At 44.4% G+C, this 23,852-nt stretch overlaps 1 pseudogene; it reads right to left on the bottom strand.

The window, feature by feature from the left end:
• Positions 1–2,471: 2,471 nt before the first annotated feature.
• On the bottom strand, positions 2,472–23,361 carry LOC134395733 (zinc finger protein 208-like; annotated as a pseudogene).
• Positions 23,362–23,852: the final 491 nt, after the last annotated feature.

Below are 23,852 nucleotides of genomic sequence, written 5' to 3'. Positions count from 1 at the left end.
GCATATGTGGATATGTTGGTGCTGCAACTGAAGAAAATATATCGTAAAATATAAGAACTCAACCCAACCCGCAAAATGGACACAAACTGCAATAGTTTTTGTCCAGGTTATCTGAAAGACCGTATTCTCCCATATGAGCCTGCCCGACGTGCTCTGAGATCTTCTGGAGAGGCCTTTCCCTCACTCCCACCGACATCCTAGGTACGCTGGAGAGGGCCTTCTCGGTGGCTGCTCCAAAGCTCTGGAACTCCCTTCCCGGCTGGCTCTCTCTGTGCTACAGTTTCAGAGGCAGGCAAAACTTTTTTTGTTTCAGCAGGCTTTGGGAATTATACTGGACCTGTGTGAATGTATTGGATCCCCCCCCCCCCCCGCTTTTTAACCTGTTAGTTTTTCAAACAAACAAACATGTTTTTAATACAGTGGTGGCCAAAACTGTGGACATGGTTTGAAATTTTCATGTTTTGAACTTTGCATGCTTATAGAAAACGTTCTGTTTCACGAAATTCAACTGTTTTATATATCAATTAAAAGTTCTGATTCACGTAATACAACAATCCTGCTTCTTTTCCTGGGTGTCCAATCAACTCTTTTCTTTTCTGCCGTTGCTCTATTTATGATATACGGACGTACACTTTTAATTTGAGCAATACTTCAAATATTCACACAATCTCCAATTGCGCTTCAGTTTCAGAACAAACAGCAAAACTGACTTTCCCCAACTTGAAACATGTCGTATCGCAGCTACTGCCATGTGATTGGTCCCCAGAACAAGGACTGTGTATAACAACACAAATATATAGAATCTTAATAAAGCAGGAGATGAAGATAAAGTAACAATAAAAAAGATATGGAAAGAGACATTGAAGAGGTTGTAGAGGATGGAAAATGGGGAAAACATTTTTGATAGATTTCCCTTTGAAATAATATCCACAAAAATAAAAGAAGGTGCACTAAAATGAATTCAGACGTGGTATTTGACAATGGTGAATTTGGCAAAAATGAATGTGTAATTATCACCACTGTGTTGGAGAGGATGTAAAAGAAATGGAACCAAAATTCATATGTGTTGGGAATGTAGGAAGGTCAGGAAATTTTGGGATAAGATTATTCAAGCAATAGGGGGGAAATTACCAATCAAGAGATTTGTAAAACACCAGAGTTAGCTTTGTTGAATATGTTTGTAAAAGAAAATAGAGATGAGAAAAAAAATTAATTGGCTTTTTGTTGACAGCTGAGAAGCAATTAAGAGCAAGTAACTGGAAGACAGTTCACATGTTAACAATAGCTATGTGGAAAAAGAAAAATTGAGACATTGGTCCTGTTCAGACAACAAGTTAAACCATGCTACTTAACCACAAAAAGGTTAATGGGACGCCACCTCACGGGATGATTGCTATTAATTGCTTCTCAGCTGTCAACAAAAAGCCAATTATTTTTTTCCTCATCTCTCTCTATTTTCTTTTACAAACATATTCAATAATGCCAACTGTGTTTTACAAATCTCTTGATTGGTAATATTTTCCCTATTTCTTGGAAGAATCTTATCCCATTAAGCTTTTTGTGGTTAAGCAGCATGGTTCAGTGTGTTGTCTGAACGGGGCCACAGCATTAAACAAAAGCTGTGAATTTTTGGACATGAATTTATCACAGAAGGATTTCTCACACTGCAAGCATTTAAATGGTTTTGTTCCCCTGTGAATTCTTTGATGTGCAGTAAGAGCATGATTCCAAGTGAACCCTTTCCACACTCCAGGAATTTAAATGGCTTCTCCCATTTAAATGGGAGTGTGAATTATTTAAGTGTGAATTAGTATTTATTATTATTATTATTTATTATTATTATTTATTACTTTTCTATACCGCCCAATAGCCGGTGCTCTCTGGGCAGTTCACAAAAATTAAAAACATTCAAAGTATAAAACAACAATATAAAACCATAATATAAAATCTCAACCAGATTAAAACAGCAAAAATGCAAAATTACGAATTTAAAACACCAAGTTAAAATTTATTTATAGACTGTTAAAATGCTGGGAGAATAAAAAGGTCTTCACCTGGCATCTAAAAGCATATAATATAGGTGCCAAGTGAACCTCCTTACGGAGCTCATTCCACAGCCGGGGTGCCACAGCAGAGAAGGCCCTCTTCCTGGTAGCCACCTGCCTCACTTCCTTTGGCAGGGGCTTGCGGAGAAGGACCCCTGAGGATGACCTTAGGGTCCGGGCAGGTACATATGGGAGGAGGCGTTCCTTCAGATAGCCTGGTCCCAAGCCGTTTGGGGCTTTAAATGTTAATACCAGCACTTTGAATCGGGCCTGGACCTGGACTGGCAGCCAATGAAGCTGGAAAAGGACTGGCGTGATGTGGTCTCGTTGGCCAGTCAATGTTAGTAACCGTGCTGCCCTGTTTTGTACCAGTTGAAGTTTCCAGACCGTTTTCAAAGGCATTGCAGTAATCCAAACGAGAAGTTATCAAAGCATGGGTCACCCAGTGTGGATTCTTTGATGTTTAGTAAGTTGTCCACTGTGAATGAAGCACTTTCCACACTCAGAGCATTTAAATCGCTTATCCCTAGTGTGTATCCTTTGATGTATAGTTAGAGAATTATTCCAAGTAAATGCCTTCCCACACTCCAGGCATTTAAATGGCTTCTCTCCTGTGTGACTTCTTTGATGTCCAGTAAGTTGTCCACTCTGAGTGAAGCTTTTTCCACACTGCAGACATTTAAATCGCTTCTCCCCAGTGTGAAGGCTTTGATGTGAAATAAGTTGTCCACTCAGAGTGAAGCTCTTTCCACACTCCAGGCATTTAAATGGCTTCACCCCTGTGTGTATTCTTTGATGTGTATAAAGTTTATCACTCCGACGGAAGGCCTTCCCACACTCCAGGCATTTAAACGGCTTCTCTCCTGTGTGGATTCTTTGATGTTCAGTAAGTTTATTGCTCCGAGAATAGGCCTTTCCACACTCCAGGCATTTAAATGGCTTAACCCCAGTGTGTATCCTTTGATGTACAGTAAGACCATGATTCCAAGTGAATCCCTTTCCACACTCCAGGCATTTAAATGGTTTCTCCCCGGTGTGTATCCTTTGATGTGCAGTAAGACCATGATGCCAAGTGAATCCCTTTCCACACTCCAGGCATTTAAATGGCTTCTCCCCCGTGTGTATCCTTTGATGTGAAGTAAGAGCAGAATTTGAAGAAAGTGCCTTTCCACACTCCAGGCATTTAAATGGTTTCTCCCCGGTGTGTATCCTTTGATGTGCAGTAAGACCATGATGCCAAGTGAATCCCTTTCCACACTCCAGGCATTTAAATGGCTTCTCTCCCGTGTGTATCCTTTGATGTGCAGTAAGAGCAGAATTTGAAGAAACTGCCATTCCACACTCCAGGCATTTAAATGGCTTCTCACCTGTGTGTATCCTTTGATGTGCAGTAAGAGCAGAATTCGAAGAAACTGCCTTTCCACACTCCAGGCATTTAAATGGCTTCTCCCCAGTGTGAATTCTTTGATGTGCAGTAAGAGCAGAATTGGAAGAAATTGCCTTTCCACACTCCAGGCATTTAAATGGTTTCTCCCCGGTGTGTATCCTTTGATGTGCAGTAAGACCATGATTCCAAGTGAATCCCTTTCCACACTCCAGGCATTTAAATGGCTTCTCCCCCGTGTGTATCCTTTGATGTGCAGTAAGAGCAGAATTCGAAGAAACTGCCTTTCCACACTCCAGGCATTTAAATGGCTTCTCCCCAGTGTGAATTCTTTGATGTGCAGTAAGAGCAGAATTTGAAGAAACTGCCTTTCCACACACCAGGCATTTAAATGGATTCTCTCCTGCGTGGATATGTTGATGTTCTGTAAGTTGTATACTCTGAGTGAAGCTCTTTCCACACTCCAGGCATTTGAACGGTTCCTCCCCAGTGTAAATTCTTTGATGTACAGTAAGAGCAGAATTCGAAGAAACTGCCTTTCCACACTTCAGGAATTTAAAGGGCTTCTCATCTGCGTAATTCCTTTGATGTGAAGAAAGATCATCACACCAACTGAAGGCCTTTCTGCACTCCAGACTCGTAAATGGTTTCTTCTCTGTGTGGATTCTCAGATGTTCTCTGAGGGTAGCTTTATCATAGAAACTTTTACTGCACTTTGAGCATTTCAGTTGCTTCTCTCCTGTGTGGATTTTCAAATGAGTATTTAGATTTCTCTGCTCTTTTCGTTCTTCAAGACTTGCTCTTTCTAAGAATACTCCCTGTCCTTCTTCTGCCTTGATCCCTGGCACATCACAGGTCTCTACAGAAAGAAAACGGGAGTCTCAAATCAAGGAATAAAATTAATTCCTTGTGACAGAACAGAGAAAATCAACACAAAACCTGTGATGCCATCTCACCCCCCCTCCCAACCTGTAGAACAGAGCCCACAATCCTGCTAGACTGGCATAGGAGTCTGAAGGGTGTTCAATCACGCCACAGTTATTAAGATGTGCTAAACATTTTTTATCCTTTGTAAACATTCTGGTTTTCTCAACCCATGGAAAAAGCGGAGCGTACCCAAATATGCCACGTTTGCAAAGTTCTCCATCATAACTCGCTCGTGCAGAGTCCTTTGGCTCGGATCCAGCAGAGACCACTCCTCCTTGGTGAAATACACGGCCACCTCTTTGAAGAGCACCAAGCCCTGGAGCAGGAGGAGAACGAAAATCATACGGTTTCTACTCACAGACAATGTTGCGATTCTTCTTGAAGCTGGGAAAAGCCACTCAGAGCCACTGCAGTCACTTGCGCCGCCAGTGACCATGATGGGTCTTGGAGTAGGCCCCGACTACGAACCCAATCTTTCAGAGGGAGCAACCAAGTGTGCTTCGGTCCCATGACCTGTGGGGGTATCTTCATGGTGCTGCTGCCCCATTCCGGCATTCACTTAAAACCCTGGAGGATTGCAGCTTTTGTGGGGAGAAAGCTAATCCCCATGGCGGGAGGGGCCGTGTTTTCCCCATGGCCATGCAGCTCATCAGGCCCACCCCCTGCACTCTGCCCAGCCTCTCCAGTCTCCCAATGGTCCCGATCCACCCCAACTTAATGCCAAAGAGACGTCACCGTAAGCAGAAGGTGGAACGACATGACCTCGCATCAAATCAATGACATTGGTCTAAATCAGTGGTTCCCAAAGTGGGCGGTGGGCAGTGGGATTGCATAGGGGGGCGTTAAGAGGCAAGGGAGCGGCAGGGGGGCGCTAAGAGGCAAAGGGGGTGCTCGCGGTGGTCTTTTCTGAGAAGCGCCTCTCCAGAAGGTCTTAAAACCCAGGGACATTTTTATGGAAGAAGGTAGTTTGGTCCCAAGCCATATAGGGGAAGAATCCACACATGTATTAATACCGTTAAAGAAGAGTCCTTTTAACGGTGAATTGAAATGTTTCAAAAGCACCAAAACACTAATGAAGAGACCCTGCTTGGTGGGCCCTGCCACGCTGGCTGCAAAACAGAGGCGTTCGCTCTCTTTTCCCTCCCTTGGCAAGCCAGTGGCAGGTGCCTCCCATTTAAAGGGGCCGTGTGCAGTGCGGCCCCTTTTTCATTCTCAGCTCAGCTCCTGCACCCGGCTGCCACCGCCACTGCTCAGCCCGGGCGCCCAGACCAGCAGGATACAAAGGAGCGCAGCCCCTTTAAATGGGAAGCACCCGCCCCAGGCTTCCGAGGGAGGGAGGGAAAAGATTTAATTAGATTTTGAATAAATATTCAATAAATTGTTACTGTTTTGAATTTTATTATTATTATCTTCCTTAGTGGGTCGTTGAAAACCGTGATTCTGAATAATGACTTTTATAGTGTAGGGTAGGGAGTTTGAGGAACCAAGGGGGCGGTGACCTGAAAAAGTTTGGGAACCACTGGTCTAAATCCTTGACTTTCTAAATTCACAGCTTGAGGGGAAAGCTCCATGGTGGCTGTGAATTGGTGACTGCATCATATAACAAACTTAGCACTACTGTGCAGCCCTCTCAGGGTAAATAGGGCGTCTAGAGAGACACCCCTAGTTGAAACCCAGACTAGAAGGTGTCTAGGTGATCAGTATCCTCCAAAGGCTATGGATCCCTCTAGCCCAGTATTGTCAACACTGACTGGCAACTCCTTTCCTAGCCTTACTACCTGGAGATGCATTAAACCAGGGCCTTCGCCACTATCATTTTACCCCAGGGCCTCTATCCTCCCTTGTCAGTACCGAGAGCTTTTGAAGTTGGCATCTTTGACAAAACCAAAGAGAAAGCAAGAAATTCTTTCGGGCCCTGGGAGGAATGCAAGGGATAGAGGCACCCAGGCCGCCCCCTGTCCGTCCCCTCATTGGTTTCACCCCCTACCTGATATGGTCGCACAGGACCCATTTCTCCTCCACCACGAAGAAGAGTTGACTTGTGAGGTATTACCGGCATTTCTTCACCTGCGAAGGAGAGAAAGGTGTTGGGAAGAATCCTTTCGACATATTTTGGATTTTTAGGCACATTAGACATCTCAGGTGTGTGGAGCAGGACTTCAGGGTGAGGGAACTCTCCTCACTTTGGTCTTGGGGACCATTCCGGATGCTGGACTGCAGGCAGGACATCTTAGATGGCTGAACCCTCCTACATGTGGAAACCAGGGGAGAGGCTGAGAGGGAAAAGCACCTCTGGAAATGGTGAACTGCAACTCCCATCAGCCCTGGCCAGAATTGCCACAACCAAACATTCAGATAAATAGACAGACAATAAAATAAAATACCATTTTGTCACGGAAGCGAGTATGCAAAGCTGTGGGTTTACAAAAAACGACAGGCTAGAGAGGAGCGGAAGTGGCCACTGGATTGGCACGTGGCTCGTGTGCTCCGATTAACGTGGCCAGTAATGCAATCCTGTCCAGGTCTACACCGACGTTTACCTCTTTTGATGCCATAAGAACATAAGGGGAGCCCGGCTGGGTCAGAGAAAGGGTCCATCTAGTCCAGAACTCTGTTCACACAGTGGCCCACCAGACCACCCATACGCAGGACACGAGTGAAACACAACGCTCCCACCCATGTTGCCCTTTTCTGCACTTTTTCCAGCTCTGTCTACCGTATCTTTTTTAGGTCCGGTGACCAGAACTCAACACAGTATTCTAAGTGTGGTCGCACCATAGAGTTGTATAAAGGCCGTACGATATGGGCATTTTTATTCTCAACTAGCTGATATAGCCAGTGTGGTACAGTGGCTAAAGTGTTGGGCTGAGATCCGGCTTCTAGTCCCTGTTCTGCTACGGAAACCCACTCGGTGATTTGGGGCCAGCCACAGGCTTCTAGTCCAGCCCACCTCACAGCATTGTTGTTGTCCGGATAAAATGGAGAGGGGGATTATGCACGCCGCCTTGGGTTCCTTGGAGAGAAAAAGGCAGCATATAGCTGTAAATAAATAAATAAATAAACCCAACATTGCTCGAGGCCCCTAAGATATATGTCTGCGAGGTAATAATCTTTAAGTAGTAGGCTGGTGCTACTTCCTTTCTTTCCTCTCTGAACCTCACAACACCCCTGCAAGGTAGGCCATTCCTAGGACTGTGATGTAATCTTAAAACAAATTAAATTAGTTTCTTCCCTCTCTCTCTCTCTCTCCTTCAATGCTTGGCCAAGCTGTCCCTATGATTTTCCTTGTCCCCACAGAAAACAAGAACTACAACTCCCAGCATGCCTTCTGTTGCGGTGCCCGATTTGGCCAATGGGAATCCCGCTGCTGAAGCTCCCGGAAAGTGAAGTCTGGCCAACCCAGTCCACACTGCACTGTGCAGTCGGTGCTCATAGGTAGGACTTGAGGGAGCTGGCCGGCTAATTGACGGTTAGCTTGGTCTTAGCTGTTGGCGACAGGCCGAGAGCTGTGCCCTCCTTCTCTTCCACTCCTGATGGTGCCTAGTGACTTAAGCAGCCGGCCCCCGGCACTCTCCCTTCAGGCCCTTCATGAAATGGATTAAATTGATTTATTCTTCACAAAAGGCACAAATAATTATTAATGGGGAACTATCAAAACCATGCGAAGTACAGAGAGGAACAAGGCAAGGCTGCCCATTGTCACCCCTGTTATTTATCATCGTTTTGGAAATACTGAACAGGGATATAAGACAAGATGAAAAAATTGGAGTGATAAAGATTAAAAAAGAATCATATAAATTGAGAGCGTTCGCAGAGGGTCTGGTACTCTCTTTGGAAGACCCATTAAAGGGAATAGAAATCCTGATGCATAAACTAAAAGAATTTGGTGTAGAAGCAGGCTTTAAGGTTAATAAACAGAAGACAAAGATATTAACAAAAAAATTGAACTCCCAAGACCAATCAAAACTAATAGAAAAGACAGGGTTTAAGATTGAAAAGAAGGTAAAGTACTTAGGAATAATGTTAACAAATAATAACTGTATGTTGTTCTATAATAACTATGTTCAGGTGTGGAATGAAATCAAAAAAGATTTAATTGAATGGTATAAAATACAATTATCAGTGCTGGGTAGAATTGCAACTATTGAGATGAATGTGTTACCAAGAATGTTGTTTCTTGTTTCAGACAATAACTATAGTAAATTCGGAGTTACCATTTAAACAAGAATTAAATATAAATTATTACAGGATGCAAAAGAAAGGGGGGTCTAGGTTTGCCAAATCTAAAATTATACTTTGCTGCATGTGGCTTGGTATGGAGGAAAGATTGGATACTGTTGAAAAATAAAAGAATATTGGATTTAGAGGGACATGACTTGAGATCTGGGTGGCATGGTTATATATGGTATGAGAAAGTTAAAGTTAATGTAGAGTTCAACAACCATTATATACGGCGTGCTATCCTGAAAATATGGAATAAATATAAGCCCAGACTATGTCAAAAAATGCCATTATGGATATCAGTGCAGGAAGCATACCAAAGAAGGGAGAGGACAGGCAGTTGCAATTGGTGGACATACCGTGATATTTTAGAACCACGGCAAGGGGATTATAAATTAAAGTCAAGAGAAGGGCTGACAAAAGAAGGGTACCCATGTCAATGGTTTGAATATATGCAAATGTCGGAAAGGTTTAAAATTGATTTAAAAAGTCTGTGGTTTTGAAACAACAAAGTCAGAATTTGAAAGGGCATTATGTACGAACGACGAACATGTTATTGCTAAAATTTATAAACTCTTATTGAGGTTTGAGATGGAGGAAGAACAAGTGAAAGAATGTATGATAAAATGGGGCCAGAATATGGGACATAGTATACCAATGGCACAATGGGAAAATATGTGGACAAGAGGGCTAAAATTTACGATAAGTACCAGTCTTAAAGAAGATGTTTACAGAATGTTGTATAGGTGGCATATGCCACCAGCAAAATTGGCCAAAATGTATAAAGGGGCATCAGGACTGTGCTGGAAATGCAGCAGGAAGGGACATTCTACCTGCATGGTGGACCTGCAAAAAAGCAAAGACTTTCTGGATACAAATCCATTCTGTAATTCAAAAAACCCTAAAAATTAATATCCAATTGAAACCGGAAAACTTTCTTTTGGGATTTATGGATGAGCAGATGTAAAAGAATCATGGGACTATATTCTTATATATGATGACAGCTGCAAGACTGCTATATGCACAAAGATGGAAGGGCAAAATAGTGCCCACAACAGACGAATGGCCAATGAAGATGTTTGAGCTAGCGGAGATGGCGAAACTGACAGCAATAATGAGGGGAAAATCGACTGTAAGATTGATAACTGAATGGGAACGTTTTGAGAAAAATTAGAGATTTGGATTTGACAGTGATAAAGAAAAATAATAATAACAACAACATTGTTATATATTTTTGCTGAGGAGAATATTGGAAGAACATTTTTTGTTTGTTAGATTTTGTTTTATCTCATTTTTGTGGGTGTGTCTTTATATGTTTTATATTTTGTTTTTTAGTGTTTTTTATTTACTGCTGTTTGGAAATAATAAAAAGATTGAAATGGTAAAAAATCCAAGGCCTTTTAATTTGATGAGATTTTTTAATGCTGCGTTTCTCCCCCTCCCCCTCCTGTGTTATAACTAAACCACAACATTCCAAGAACGATGCAAGAATTACTGTATAAAGGTTATGATTTTTATGTAAAAGCCGAACTAGACCATTGAAATGGAGGAATGATTGATACCTGAGGCTAGAACGGAACGGTGATCAGGGTTCGGTGATCAGGGTTCGTGGCAGTTGGAGAAAGTCAGGTAGAAGGAGACCAGGAAAATGGGAGCTGATTTAGGACTGAGAGATAGTAACCGGGTTCGCACATAGTGACCTGGTTTACTAACCCGTGCTTTATTTAAAACCAGCCACTCTGCAAGCCAGTATTACACACCTCCCAGTATGCCAGGCCTGCAGTGCAGTCTTCCTCCTTCTTGGCTCAAAGGCATCTGGGAGGAACTCGCCAGAAACCAGCCAAGGAAGCTGAGCCCTGGGAGAAGATGGCGGCATGGCAGGAAGGGACCTCATTCATGACTCCCACGACTGGAATATAGCAATTGTTCAAAAGAGAACAGAAGAAACAGAAAAGGAGGTATGTTAAAAATACTTATCCCTGCACAGAAATACAGGTGGATGAGACTGGGAAAATCAAAGCTTTCCCAGTCTTTGGAAAAGTTTTCCCAGTCTTTGGGGGGGGGGGGGCGCGGTGAAAGTAGCTCACCTTGCCTAGGGCGCAAAAGAGTCTGGCACCGGACCCGCCTGGGAGCGCTTGCAGGGAAGAATGTGGGGGGGAGGGAGGGGAGCGCAGGGAGCGCCGGAGTCAGTGGGGCAGGAGAAGCACTTGGGGGCAGCGCGGAAAGGGGGCGCTTCTCTTTCTCTCTCTCCCCCCTGCCCGCTCCGGCTACCACAGCCTGCCCTCGCCTGCACTTCAGAGGCTCCGGAAACCGCGCCTTCTCTCCTTTCCCAACCACAACGGCTGCCGCTACCGAAGCGGGATAAAGGGAAAATGCACCATTTTGCAGGGGGCTCCTGCGAGCGGCGGCCGAGCCCTGGACAGCGCTCGCAACCCAGGCGTCCGAGCAGGCCGGGGGGGGGGGGAGGGGGGGAGGGGTCCGCCGGCTTTCCCGACCCAGTCAGGCGCTCGGCTCAACCATGAGACCCAGTAACAACCGCCAAGAGTGCAGAGAGCGCGGGGAGCGCGCAGGCAGGCAATGCCCCCTCCCCTCCCCTCCCCTCCCCTCCCCTCCCTCTGTCCGCCTGGACTCGCCTCTCCGACCGGGAAAGCAGAGCCCCATCCCGCCTTTCCCTTCCAAGGCAGCCGCCCAGGTGTCCCCGAAGGCTCGCAGTCCTCTCCTCACCTGCCCCTTCCACGCAGCCTCCACCGCTCACGCCCCGTCCTCGCGGGCACTGAAGGGGCGAGTAGGAACACGCGGGTGTAAACCACGCCGATGGCCAAGCAGAGAGCAAACGGCAAGGAAACCTAGACGTAAAAGTATAGAGGAGTCAGAAAACCACGTTCCGAAACCCACTCCCGGCCATAATCCGTATTCTGCAAAACAGCCCGGAACGGCGACTTCCAAGTCACACATTAGTAGTTGTGACAGATATAAGAAGCTCCAAAACTTCCACTGAAACTGTTCCGTTACTCGTTCCGGGCCATAGTCCGTATTCCACAAAACTAGTTGGAAAAGAAAATGATGGGTGAGTAAAATGAGGCACAATCTATTGTTGGGGAATTGCCTGGAATGGCAACTTCTCTGTGAGAATAAGAGTAAGGAAAGCTTCAGAACATTGCTGATGACAATGGGTTATATACTGGGTCAAAGAATTGGTCCGCTTCGCTCCCTCTTATCCACACAGGGCTGAGATAGACAAGACAATAAACATCCAATTAGCAATTGCGTAATTGGCTTTTAAAAATAAATTCCATGTTTGGACGGGATGGTGGTGGTATCGATCAAGATTGTGGAATGGGGACATTAACATTTTGTCTCCCGGAGTAATCCCAATCTGGATCGGAACTAATGTTTATTTTAAACCTTTGTTATCTGCCTTTATTATTATTATTATTAATTTATATAGCACCATCAATGTACATGGTGCTGTACAGAGTAAAACAATAAAATAGCAAAACCCTGCCGCATAGGCTTACATTCAGGGCAGACAACAATTGGATTAAACCCAGCTGTGCTAGAATAGCAGTAAATCATATCCATTGCATTCGAACGAAGAATGCTGACGAAGGACCTGAGAGCTGAAATGTGTAAGGAGTTGTTTCATTACATTAAAGATCCCCTTTTTTCTACCCCTTTGACCTGGGCTATTTTGGCAGAACACTTCTATCTCATCTACTTCCCAGAAACTCATGGCTAACTAACTATAATGGTCTTCCCCCAATTTTGTCATTGCAACTACCCTGTGGGATAGGTTAGGCTGAGAGATGTGAATGGGAACATGTCACTGCAAGTTTCATAATGGAATGGGGTCCCCCCCAACACACACATCCTAATTTGATATTTTAAGCACTAGACTACACCACACCACATCTCAACTACACACTTCTATAGGAAACTGTCTTTGCAGATCCTCGTTTCGAATTCTGTGAAAGTTTATGAACTGTTCCATTTAGTACAATGAATGTGGTTTATTCAATTGCCTTCATGCACAGAGAAGTTGCCATGCTGGGCAATTTCCCAACAACAGATTGTGCCTCATTTTGCTCACCCATAATTTCCTTTTCCAGCTTATTTTGGGAATATGAACTATGCCCCGGAACGGGCGTCGGAACCTGGCTTTCATGGAAGTTTCAGAGGGTATTATATCTTTCCCATCTAGTAATGTGTTCCGGCCTCTTTTGCGAAAAATGGACTATAGCCCGGAAAGGGTATTGGAACGTGGTCTTCATGGACGTTTTGGTGCTTATTACCTTTGTATGGGTGCGGTTTGCCACTCAAGTTTCCTCCCTTCTTGTTCATTACAGGTTGGTTTAAATATATGTGCATGGCAATTTAAGTTTTTAATTAAGAAGTAACTCAGTAGGAGTTAGGGCAGTGAGATATGCCTAAAAATTGGCTGTTAGAACAAGAAATTGCATTGTTTTATCGTGAATTTCTATCGTATTTGTATGGGTGTTGTCCTCATTCTTTTATACTAAATATTGGTTTTGCAATTTGTTTGTTTTAGCTCCTGAGGAAGGATTCCTTTGAATCTGAAACATTGAACCATTTTAAATTTGGAAACAATAAAACGTTCATTGTATATCAGCCACAGCACCAGTTTGTCTCTCCTTTCTCTCCAACTTCCATTGGTGCTATTCCCTCACCCAGCCGCTTATTGCATCCCTGCCCTGTGACGGGTGGGCTTGGTTGATTACAATCATTCGGAAGTGGCCGTTCCAGGCCATCCATTCTGTTCCGAATGTTATTCTATGAATTAGGGGATACAATGTACAGCTCTGGTCATCACACCTAAAAAAAATATCATAAAGCTGTAAAAAGTGCAGGAAAGGGCAACTAAAATGACCAAGGGGCTGGAGCATCTCCGCTACGAGGGAAGGTTACAACAGCTGGGATTGTTTAGCTTGGAAAAAAGGAGGCTCAGGGGAGACGTGATAGAGGTGTACGAAATTATGCACAGTGTGGAGAATGTAGATAGTGTGGAGGATCCCAAAAGGGCGGGTTCCCTTGGTTTGCTGAGTGGCAGTCAAAGACTCTCAAGACACAATTTCTCTCATCTTGGAAGTTTCATTACGAGCAGCCTGCAGTGCTGCAAGGTGGCAACCCCTAGAGGATCTGATGGACTGCCCAGTAATTTCAGGAAAGGCAAACATATTTATAGGGTCTGTTCCCCTTAGATACAACCGCAGAACCTTCCCACCCATCATAATACAGTTTTGCAATACAATAACCAATGATAGAGAAGGCATTTATGCACGTGCAAAGTGCAAGAAGTTCAAAGACTAGGAAAACAATACATCGATGGGTGTTGCAATCACTAAAGGCTTGCATCTGTTTCCTTTTGCAGTTAGCTGGCTTCAAAAATATCTCACTCCAACCTGTTTCTGCTGAAACACAGTCCTGTGACATGGATTTCAACGTGGACCACTAGTTTGTGAAAATGTTTGCATTCTTAATATATGTTAGTTACACTAAACGCACAAATTTTATAATTTATAATGAAAAGGCCAAAGCAGTTTATTTTCTTATACTGGTGGGCATAGATAAACAGACCAACCATTTTGATTTCCCCAACAAGCTGGAGACATTTTTCTCCCTCTGCCTTAATACAAGAACATAGGACCATCCCATGAAGCTGACTGGTACAATCCTACTGGTGCTTTTGGACCTCTCAGCAGCTTTCAATACCATTGACTGTTGTATCCTTCTGGATCTTTGGTCTGGATTGGGCTTGGGAGGCCTGGTTTTATAGCAGTTCTGGCCCTTTCTGGAGGAGGAGTCTCAGAAAGTGGTGCTGGAGGACTTCTAATTCTACCCCACGCCGTTAGCTTGTGGGGTGCCGCAAGGTTCTATCTCGTCCCCCAAGCTTTTTAACATCTACATGAAACTGCTGGGGGAGGGGGAGTCATCAGGAGGTTTGGGGCAAAGTGTCATTAGTGACCTCCATCAGATGAGCGATTTATTGCACGTTCATTACAGAATACTCATGAATTTTGGTGGGTCCCTATCATGACGTTGTCTGCCTCACGCCCCTTCTGGCCTTCCTCATGTGACAAAAAACACCTCATTAAGTCCAATATACTTTTAAAGCAGAACTTGCCGCTATCTCAGCCTGTGTGCAGAAGCAGCATGATCAGAATGGCCGACTGAACGGGCACGTTGTTTACTTCCTCTTTCAAAAGAGGAAGTAACCAGAAACGACAGCGGGGGCAGAAAAGTGACATCCCCCCATCTGATGGAGCTCAAAATGCAGGTGATGCTCAGCTCTACCTCTCGTTCCCAGCTGCATATCCCAGGGAGGCTGGGGAACTCTGGAGCCAGTGTCCGCAGGTTGTTTTGGGATGGGTGAGGGTGAACAAGACGAAACTTAATCCAGACAAGATGGAGGCACTGTGGGTTGGGAAACCAACTACTATAGATGGAAGCTTACTGGTCTTTGATGGGGTTGCCTCCCCCCCCCCTAAACTTCACATTAAAAAGACTTAATAACATGGGCATCAGTATACATCCCTAATACAAACCAATTAAATTTCCTACAGAAGATTCTGTCCAAAAATTAACAGATTTTAAAAATCTGGAAAAAAAGTATTGTAGGAGATTTGAATTAGAATTTACAGGGGTCAAGACCAAGGAGTGAAATTACAAAGGACAACTACAAAGCAGGGTAGAAAAGTATATTTAAAAAAATGATTTTTATAATACATGGATTGAAATAAAGCTTAATGATTACTTACACACTATACAAACACTTTAGTATGATGGACACAATTCTAGTGACAGAAACTCTTTCTTATGAAGAACAACAACAACAAAAGGAAATTGGGCAAGTAAAAATAACAGACCATGCCCAAATTAAAGCATATGCAGAGAGAGACGAAAAAAGAAAAATAATTATATATGGAGATTGAACCCCATATTATTAACCAAGGAGGATGTTTAAAGAAAAAATAAAAATGAATATAGAAAGATATTTTGAAGGAAACAACAGAAACAATCAGAAGGGAAATGAGCAAAGCAACAATAAGGGGAGTATGTATAAAAGAATTAAGCATAATAAAGAAAAAGGATAAAGAGAAGGAGACATCGGATCCAGAAATCAACAGATTAACGGAGCAGTAGAAGTACACTGCAGGGATTGGGGGGGAAAAGGCAAATCTGAGGAAGGCAAAAGAAGTATTAGAAATAAATAACGCTAGGAATATGCTATATGTTAAGCAAAGGTACTATGAGTTTATGGGCAAAAGCTCAAAATTGTTAGCATATAGTTAAAAAAAGAGGGTTAGGAACAGAATTTTAGCCTTAAAAACAAAACAGAGCGCTAAGAAATATGATCAAAAGGAAATGGGAGGAATATTACAAAAATATTTCAAAGGTCTTCATGAAGGAAAAGAGACAGAAGTAAAACAGATTCAGGAATATCAGGGTAAAGCAAAAATATCCCCATTAAAAGAAGAACAGAAACAGTATTTAGAAGCTGAGCTAGAAGACAAAAGAGCTAAAAAACAAGAAATCACCAGGTTTACATGTGAATTTTATAAAGCATATGTGGATGTGTTGGTGCTGCAACTGAAGAAAATATATCATAAAATACAAGAACCGAACCCAACCCCCAAAATGGACACAAACTGCAATAGTCTTTGTCCAGGTTATCTGAAAGACCGTATTCTCCCATATGAGCCTGCCCGACGTGCTCTGAGATCTTCTGGAGAGGCCTTTCCCTCACTCCCACCAACATCCTAGGTACGCTGGAGAGGGCCTTCTCGGTGGCTGCTCCAAAGCTCTGGAACTCTCTTCCCGGCTGGCTCCCTCTGTGCTACAGTTTCAGAGGCAGGCAAAACTTTTTTTGTTTCAGCAGGCTTTGGGAATTATACTGGACCTGTGTTAACGTATTGGATCCCCCCCCCCCCGCTTTTTAACCTGTTAGTTCTTCAAACAAACAAACATGTTTTTAATACAGTGGTGGCCAAAATTGTGGACACGGTTTGAAATTTTCATGTTTTGAACCTTGCATGCTTATATATAGAAAACGTTCTGTTTCACGAAATTCAACTGTTTTATATATCAATTAAAAGACCTGATTCACGCAATGCAACCATCCTGCTTCTTTTCCTGGGTGTCCAATCAACTCTTTTCTTTTGTGCTGTTGCTCTATTTATGATGTACGGACGTACACTTTTAATTTGAGCAATACTTCAAATATTCACACAATCTCCAATTGCGCTTCAGTTTCAGAACAAACAGCAAAACTGACTTTCCCCAACTTGAAACATGTCGTATCGCAGCTACTGCCATGTGATTGGTCCCCAGAACAAGGACTGTGTATAATAACACAAATATATAGAATCTTAATAAAGCAGGAGATGAAGAGAAAGTAACAATAAAAAAGATATGGAAAGAGACATTGAAGAGGTTGTAGAGGATGGAAAATGGGGAAAACATTTTTGATAGGTTTCCCTTTGAAATAATATCCACAAAAATAAAAGAAGGTGCAGTAAAATGAATTCAGACGTGGTATTTGACAATGGTGAATTTGGCAAAAATGAATGTGAAATTATCACCACTGTGTTGGAGAGGATGTAAAAGAAATGGAACCCAAATTCATGTGTTGGGAATGTAGGAAGGTCCGGAAATTTTGGGATAAGATCATTCAAGCAATAGGGGGGAAATTACCTATCAAGAGATTTGTAAAACACCAGAGTTAGCTTTATTGAATATGTTTGTAAAAGAAAATAGAGATGACGGAAGGCCTTTCCACACTCCAGACATTTAAATGTCTTCTCCCCTGTTTGTATCCTTTGATGTTCAGTTAGAGAATTATTCGAAGTGAATGCCTTCCCACACTCCAGGCATTTAAATGGCTTCTCACTTGTGTGAACTCTTTGATGTGAAGTAAGTTGTGCACTCTGAGTGAAACTCTTTCCACACTCCAAGCATTTAAATGGCTTCTCTCCTGTGTGAATTCTTTGATGTGTATAAAGCATATCACTCCGTCGGAAGGCCTTTCCACACTCCAGGCATTTAAATGACTTCTCCCCTGTGTGTATGCTTTGATGTGCAGTAAGAGCAGAATTCGAAGAAACTGCCTTTCCACACTTCAGGCATTTAAAGGGCTTCTCATCTGTGTAATTCCTTTGATGTGAAGAAAGTTCATCACACCAACTGAAGGCCTTTCTGCACTCCAGACTCGTAAATGGTTTCTTCTCTGCATGGATTCTCAGATGTTCTCTGAGGGTAGCTTTATCATAGAAACTTTTACTGCACTTTGAGCATTTCAGTTGCTTCTCTCCTGTGTGGATTTTCAAATGAGTATTTAGATTTCTCTGCTCTTTTCGTTCTTCAGGACTCGTTCTTTCTAAGAATACTCCCTGCCCTTCTGCCTTGATCCCTGGCACATCACAGGTCTCTACAGAAAGAAAACGGGAGTCTCAAATCAAGGAACAAAATTAATTCCTTGTGACAGAACAGAGAAAAGCAATACAAAACCTGTGATGCCATCCCACCCCGCTCCCAATCTGTAGAACAGAGCCCACAATCCTGCCAGACTGGCATAGGAGTCTGAAGGGTGTTCAATCACACCACAGTTATTAAAACAGTTATTAAGAACCTCAAAAGAAAAAGAGCAACTGAAGGCTAAATATGCAAAGACAAAATTAGCCAATCCAGCTTCGTCGATACCGAGAACTTCGCTACCGAAGTCTACTACAGTAACAAAGGCCCCCTCCGATACCAAAAAGCCCGATACCGAGGCAATCGCTACCGAAGTCCTATTCGATACCGAGACGGGCAACACCGTTGTCACCGCCGGTATTGACCTCGCCAACACCGCAAGCTGAGGAAGCTCTGGACTCCCCGGTACCATCACCCTTCCAAATAGTTACAGTACCAGTGGAGGACCCCGCCTTAATGGCATCTGTTTCAGAGGGTGAAATAAGAGACTCCTCTTTGGACTATGCAATGGCGAACCGGGGCCCCGCTTCCCCTCGATACCGAGAGGGGCCACCTCCGCCAGTCGGTACCGACAGACATCGGTACTGATCGATGTCTCCATACCGACATGCCCGGGATCTCCCACCAAAGTCTTAATTTATTATTGCTATTTCCCCCTCCAGCGATCTGGGATCGCATTAGGGAGGGCTCTCATGGCTGTTAAGGCCTTTTTTCTGAAGATGTGTCAGCAAGCTCCCCCAACAGACAGATATTCTCTCGATTTGTTTGGGAGAGGCTCGCATCATCGAGACCTGTCACTTAAGCCTTCTGAGGGCTAAACGCGTAATGGCGATTCTGAGGAAAAATGCTCTAGAAGCCACGGATTCTCCAAAGCAATCAGTGCAGCCACTCATTGCGGAGACTCCTCAGCCTATGTCCCCCCAGCGTCCTCGGACCCTGACTCTAACCATGGGTCATTCCGATCTTCAAATACTGGATGCTCTTAACTGAGGAGATAGGGTGGGAACTCCTGAGCATGCTCAGTGAACGGTGGGGAAGGGGTTCCCGACTAAAAATGTTTTCAGCTAGTGAAGTTTCCGGAGCTGGCCCGGCGCAGGACCACGAAGAAAAAGGACTGGCGTGATGTGGTCTCGTTGGCCAGTCCCTGTTAGTAACCGTGCTGCCCTGTTTTGTACCAGTTGAAGTTTCCAGACCATTTTCAAAGGCAGGCCCACGAATAACGCATTGCAGTAATCCAAACGAGAGGTTATCGGAGCATGGATCACCCAGTGTGAATTCTTTGATGTTTAGTAAGTTGTCCACTGTGAGTGAAGCACTTTCCACACTCAAAGCATTTAAATCGCTTATCCCCAGTGTGTATCCTTTGATGTTCAGTTAGAGAATTATTCCAAATGAATGCCTTCCCACACTCCAGACATTTAAATGGCTTCTCTCCTGTGTGACTTCTTTGATGTCCAGTAAGTTGTCCACTCTGAGTGAAGCTTTTTCCACACTGCAGACATTTAAATCGCTTCTCCCCAGTGTGAATTGTTTGATGTGAAATAAGTTGTCCACTCTGAGTGAAGCTCTTTCCACACTCCAGGCATTTAAATGGCTTCACCCCTGTGTGAATTCTTTGATGTGTAGTAAGTTTTCCACTCTGAGTAAAGCTCTTTCCACACTCGAAGCATTTAAATGGCTTCTCCCCTGTGTGGATTCTCCGATGAGAGCTAAGTGAAGCACTGCAACGGAAAGCCTTTCCACATTCCAGACATTTTAATGGCTTTTCCCCTGTGTGGATACGCTGATGTTCTGTCAATTGTCCACACTGAGTGAAAAGCTTTCCACACTCCAGGCACTGAAATGGCTTCACCCCTGTGTGTATTCTTTGATGTCTATAAAGTTTATAACTCTGCCGGAAGGCCTTTCCACACTCCAGACAGTTAAACGGCTTCTCTCCTGTGTGGATTCTTTGATGTTCAGTAAGTTTATCGCGCCGACCAAAGGCCTTTCCACAGTCCAAGCATTTAAATTGCTTATCCCCAGTGTGTATCCTTTGATGTGCAGTAAGTTGTCCACTCTGAGTGAATCCCTTTCCACACTCCAGGCATTTAAATTGCTTATCCCCAGTGTGTATCCTTTGATGTGCAGTAAGACCATGATGCCAAGTGAATCCCTTTCCACACTGCAAGCATTTAAATGGCTTCTCCCCTGTGTGTATACTTTGATGTGCAGTAAGACCATGATTCCAACCGAACGTCTTTCCACACTCCAGGCATTTAAATGGCTTCTCACCTGTGTGAACTCTTTGATGTGAAGTAAGTGAACTCATCTTAGAGAAGGCCTTTCCACACTCCAAGCATTTAAATGGCTTTTCCCCTGTGTGGATACGTAGATGTTCTGTCAATTGTCCATTCTGAGTGAAGCTCTTTCCACACTCCAAGCATTTAAATGGCTTCTCCCCTGTGTGTATCCTTTGATGTGCATTAAGAGCAGATTTTGAAGAAACTGCTTTTCCACACACCAGGCATTTAAATGGATTCTCTCCTGCGTGGATATGTTGATGTTCTGTAAGTTGTATACTCTGAGTGAAGCTCTTTCCACACTCCAGGCATTTGAACGGCTTCTCCCCAGTGTAAATTATTTGATGTACAGTAAGAGCAGAATTCGAAGAAACTGCCTTTCCACACTTCAGGAATTTAAAGGCCTTCTCATCTGTATAATTCCTTTGATGTAAAGAAAGTTCATCACACCAACTGAAGGCCTTTCTGCACTCCAGACTCATAAATGGTTTCTTCTCTGCGTGGATTCTTAGATGTTCTCTGAGGGTAGCTTTATCATAAAAACTTTTACTGCACTTTGAGCATTTCAGTTGCTTCTCTCCTGTGTGGATTTTCAAATGAGTATTTAGATTTCTCTGCTCTTTTCGTTCTTCAGGACTCGCTCTTTCTAAGAATACTCCCTGTCCTTCTTCTGCCTTGATCCCTGGCACATCACAGGTCTCTACAGAAAGAAAACAGGAGTCTCAAATCAAGGAACAAAATTAATTCCTTGTGACAGAACAGAGAAAAACAACACAAAACCTGTGATGCCATCTCACCCCCCCTCCCAACCTGTAGAACAGAGCCCACAATCCTGCTAGACTGGCATAGGAGTCTGAAGGGTGTTCAATCATGCCACAGTTATTAAGATGTGCTAAACATTTTTTATCCTTTGTAAACATTCTGGTTTTCTCAACCCATGGAAAAAGCAGAGCTTACCCAAATATGCCACGTTTGCAAAATTCTCCATCATAACTTGTTCGTGCAGAGTCCTTTGGCTCGGATCCAGCAGAGACCACTCCTCCTTGGTGAAATACACGGCCACCTCTTTGAAGAGCACTAAACCCTGGAGCAGGAGGAGAAAGAAAATCTTACGGTTTCTACTCACAGACAATGTTGCGATTCTTCTAGAAGCTGGGAAAAGCCACTCAGAGCCACTGCAGTCACTTGCGCCGCCAGTGACCATGATGGGTCTTGGAGTAGCCCCCGACTACGAACCCAATCTTTCAGAGGGAGCAACCAAGTGTGCTTCGGTCCCATGACCTGTGGGGGTATCTTCATGGTGCTGCTGCCCCATTCCGGCATTCACTTAAAACCCTGGAGGATTGCAGCTTTTGTGGGGAGAAAGCTAATCCCCATGGCGGGAGGGGCCGTGTTCTTCCCCATGGCCATGCAGCTCATCAGGCCCACCCCCTGCACTCTGCCCAGCCTCTCCAGTCTCCCAATGGTCCCGATCCACCCTAACTTAATGCCAAAGAGACGTCACCGTAAGCAGAAGGTGGAACGACATGACCTCGCATCAAATCAATGACATTGGTCTAAATCAGTGGTTCCCAAAGTGGGCGGTGGGCAGTGGGATTGCATAGGGGGGCGTTAAGAGGCAAGGGAGCGGCAGGGGGGCGCTAAGAGGCAAAGGGGGTGCTCGCGGTGGTCTTTTCTGAGAAGCGCCTCTCCAGAAGGTCTTAAAACCCAGGGACATTTTTATGGAAGAAGGTAGTTTGGTCCCAAGCCATATAGGGGAAGAATCCACACATGTATTAATACCGTTAAAGAAGAGTCCTTTTAACGGTGAATTGAAATGTTTCAAAAGCACCAAAACGCTAATGAAGACACCCTGCTTGGTGTGCCCTGCCACGCTGGCTGCAAAACAGAGGCGTTCGCTCTCTTTTCCCTCCCTTGGCAAGCCTTTGGCAGGTGCCTCCCATTTAAAGGGGCCGTGTGCAGTGCGCCCCTTTTCATTCTCGGCTCAGCTCCTGCACCCGGCTGCCACCACCACTGCTCAGCCCGGGCCCCAGACCAGCAGGATCCAAAGGAGCGCGGCCCCTTTAAATGGGAAGCACCCGCCCCAGGCTTGCTGAGGGAGGGAGGGAGGGAAAAGATGTAATTAGATCTTGAATAAATATTCAATAAATTGTTACTGTTTTGAATTTTATTATTATTATCTTCCTTAGTGGGTCGTTGAAAACCGCAATTCTGAATAATGACTTTTATAGTGTAGGGTAGGGGGCACTGGGCATGAGTTTGTGGAACCAAGGGGCGGTTACCTGAAAAAGTTTGGGAACCACTGGTCTAAATCCTTGACTTTCTAAATTCACAGCTTGAGGGGAAAGCTCAATGGTGGCTGTGAATTGGTGACTGCATCATATAACAAACTTAGCACTACTGTGCAGCCCTCTCAGGGTAAATAGGGCGTCTAGAGAGACACCCCTAGTTGAAACCCAGACTAGAAGGCGTCTAGGTGATCAGTATCCTCCAAAGGCTATGGATCCCTCTAGCCCAGTATTGTCAACACTGACTGGCAACTCCTTTCCTAGCTATACTACCTGGAGATGCATGTAAACCCGGACCTTCACCACTATCATTTTACCCCAGGGCCTCTATCCTCCCTTGTCATTACCGAGAGCTTTTGAAGTTGGCATCTTTGACAAAACCAAAGAGAAAGCAAGAAATTCTTTCGGGCCCTGGGAGGAGTGCAAGGGAGAGAGGCACCCAGGCCGCCCCCTGTCCATCCCCTCATTGATTTCTTCCCCTACCTGATCTGGTCGCTCAGGACCCATTTCTCCTCCACCATGAATAAGAGATGACTTGTGAGGTGTTACCGGCATTTCTTCACCTGCGAAGGAGAGAAAGGTGTTGGGAAGAATCCTTTCGACATATTTTGGATTTTTATGCACATTAGACATCTCAGGTGTGTGGAGCAGGACTTCAAGGTGGGGGAACTCTCCTCACATTGGTCTTGGGGACCATTCCGGATGCTGGATTGAATGCAGGACATCTTAGACTGTTGAAACCCTCCTACATGTGGAAACCAGGGGAGAGGCTGAGGGAGAAAAGCACCTCTGGAAATGGTGAACTGCAACTCCCATCAGCCCTGGCTAGTATTGCCACAACCAAACATTCAGATAGACAGACAGACGAAATGAAATACCATTTCGTCACGGAAGCGAGTATGCAAAGCTGTGGGTTTACAAAAAATGACAGGCTCGAGTGGAGCGGAAGTGGCCGCTGGATTGGCACGGGGCTCGTGTGCTCCGATTAACGTGGCTCGTGTGCTCCGATTAACGTGGCCAGTAATGCAATCCTGTCCAGGTCTACGCTGACGTTTAACTCTTTTGATGCCATAAGAACATAAGAGGAGCCCGGCTGGGTCAGAGAAAGGGTCCATCTAGTCCAGCACTCTGTTCACACAGTGGCCCACCAGACCACCCATACGCAGGACACGGGTGAAACACAACCCTCCCACCCATGTTGCCCTTTTCTGCACTT

This window comes from Elgaria multicarinata, chromosome 3, assembly GCF_023053635.1.
Source record: "Elgaria multicarinata webbii isolate HBS135686 ecotype San Diego chromosome 3, rElgMul1.1.pri, whole genome shotgun sequence".
Taxonomy (NCBI): Eukaryota; Metazoa; Chordata; class Lepidosauria; order Squamata; family Anguidae; genus Elgaria; species Elgaria multicarinata.
Note: the sequence above shows the minus strand (reverse complement) of the source record. Positions and strands in the feature narration are given on the sequence as shown.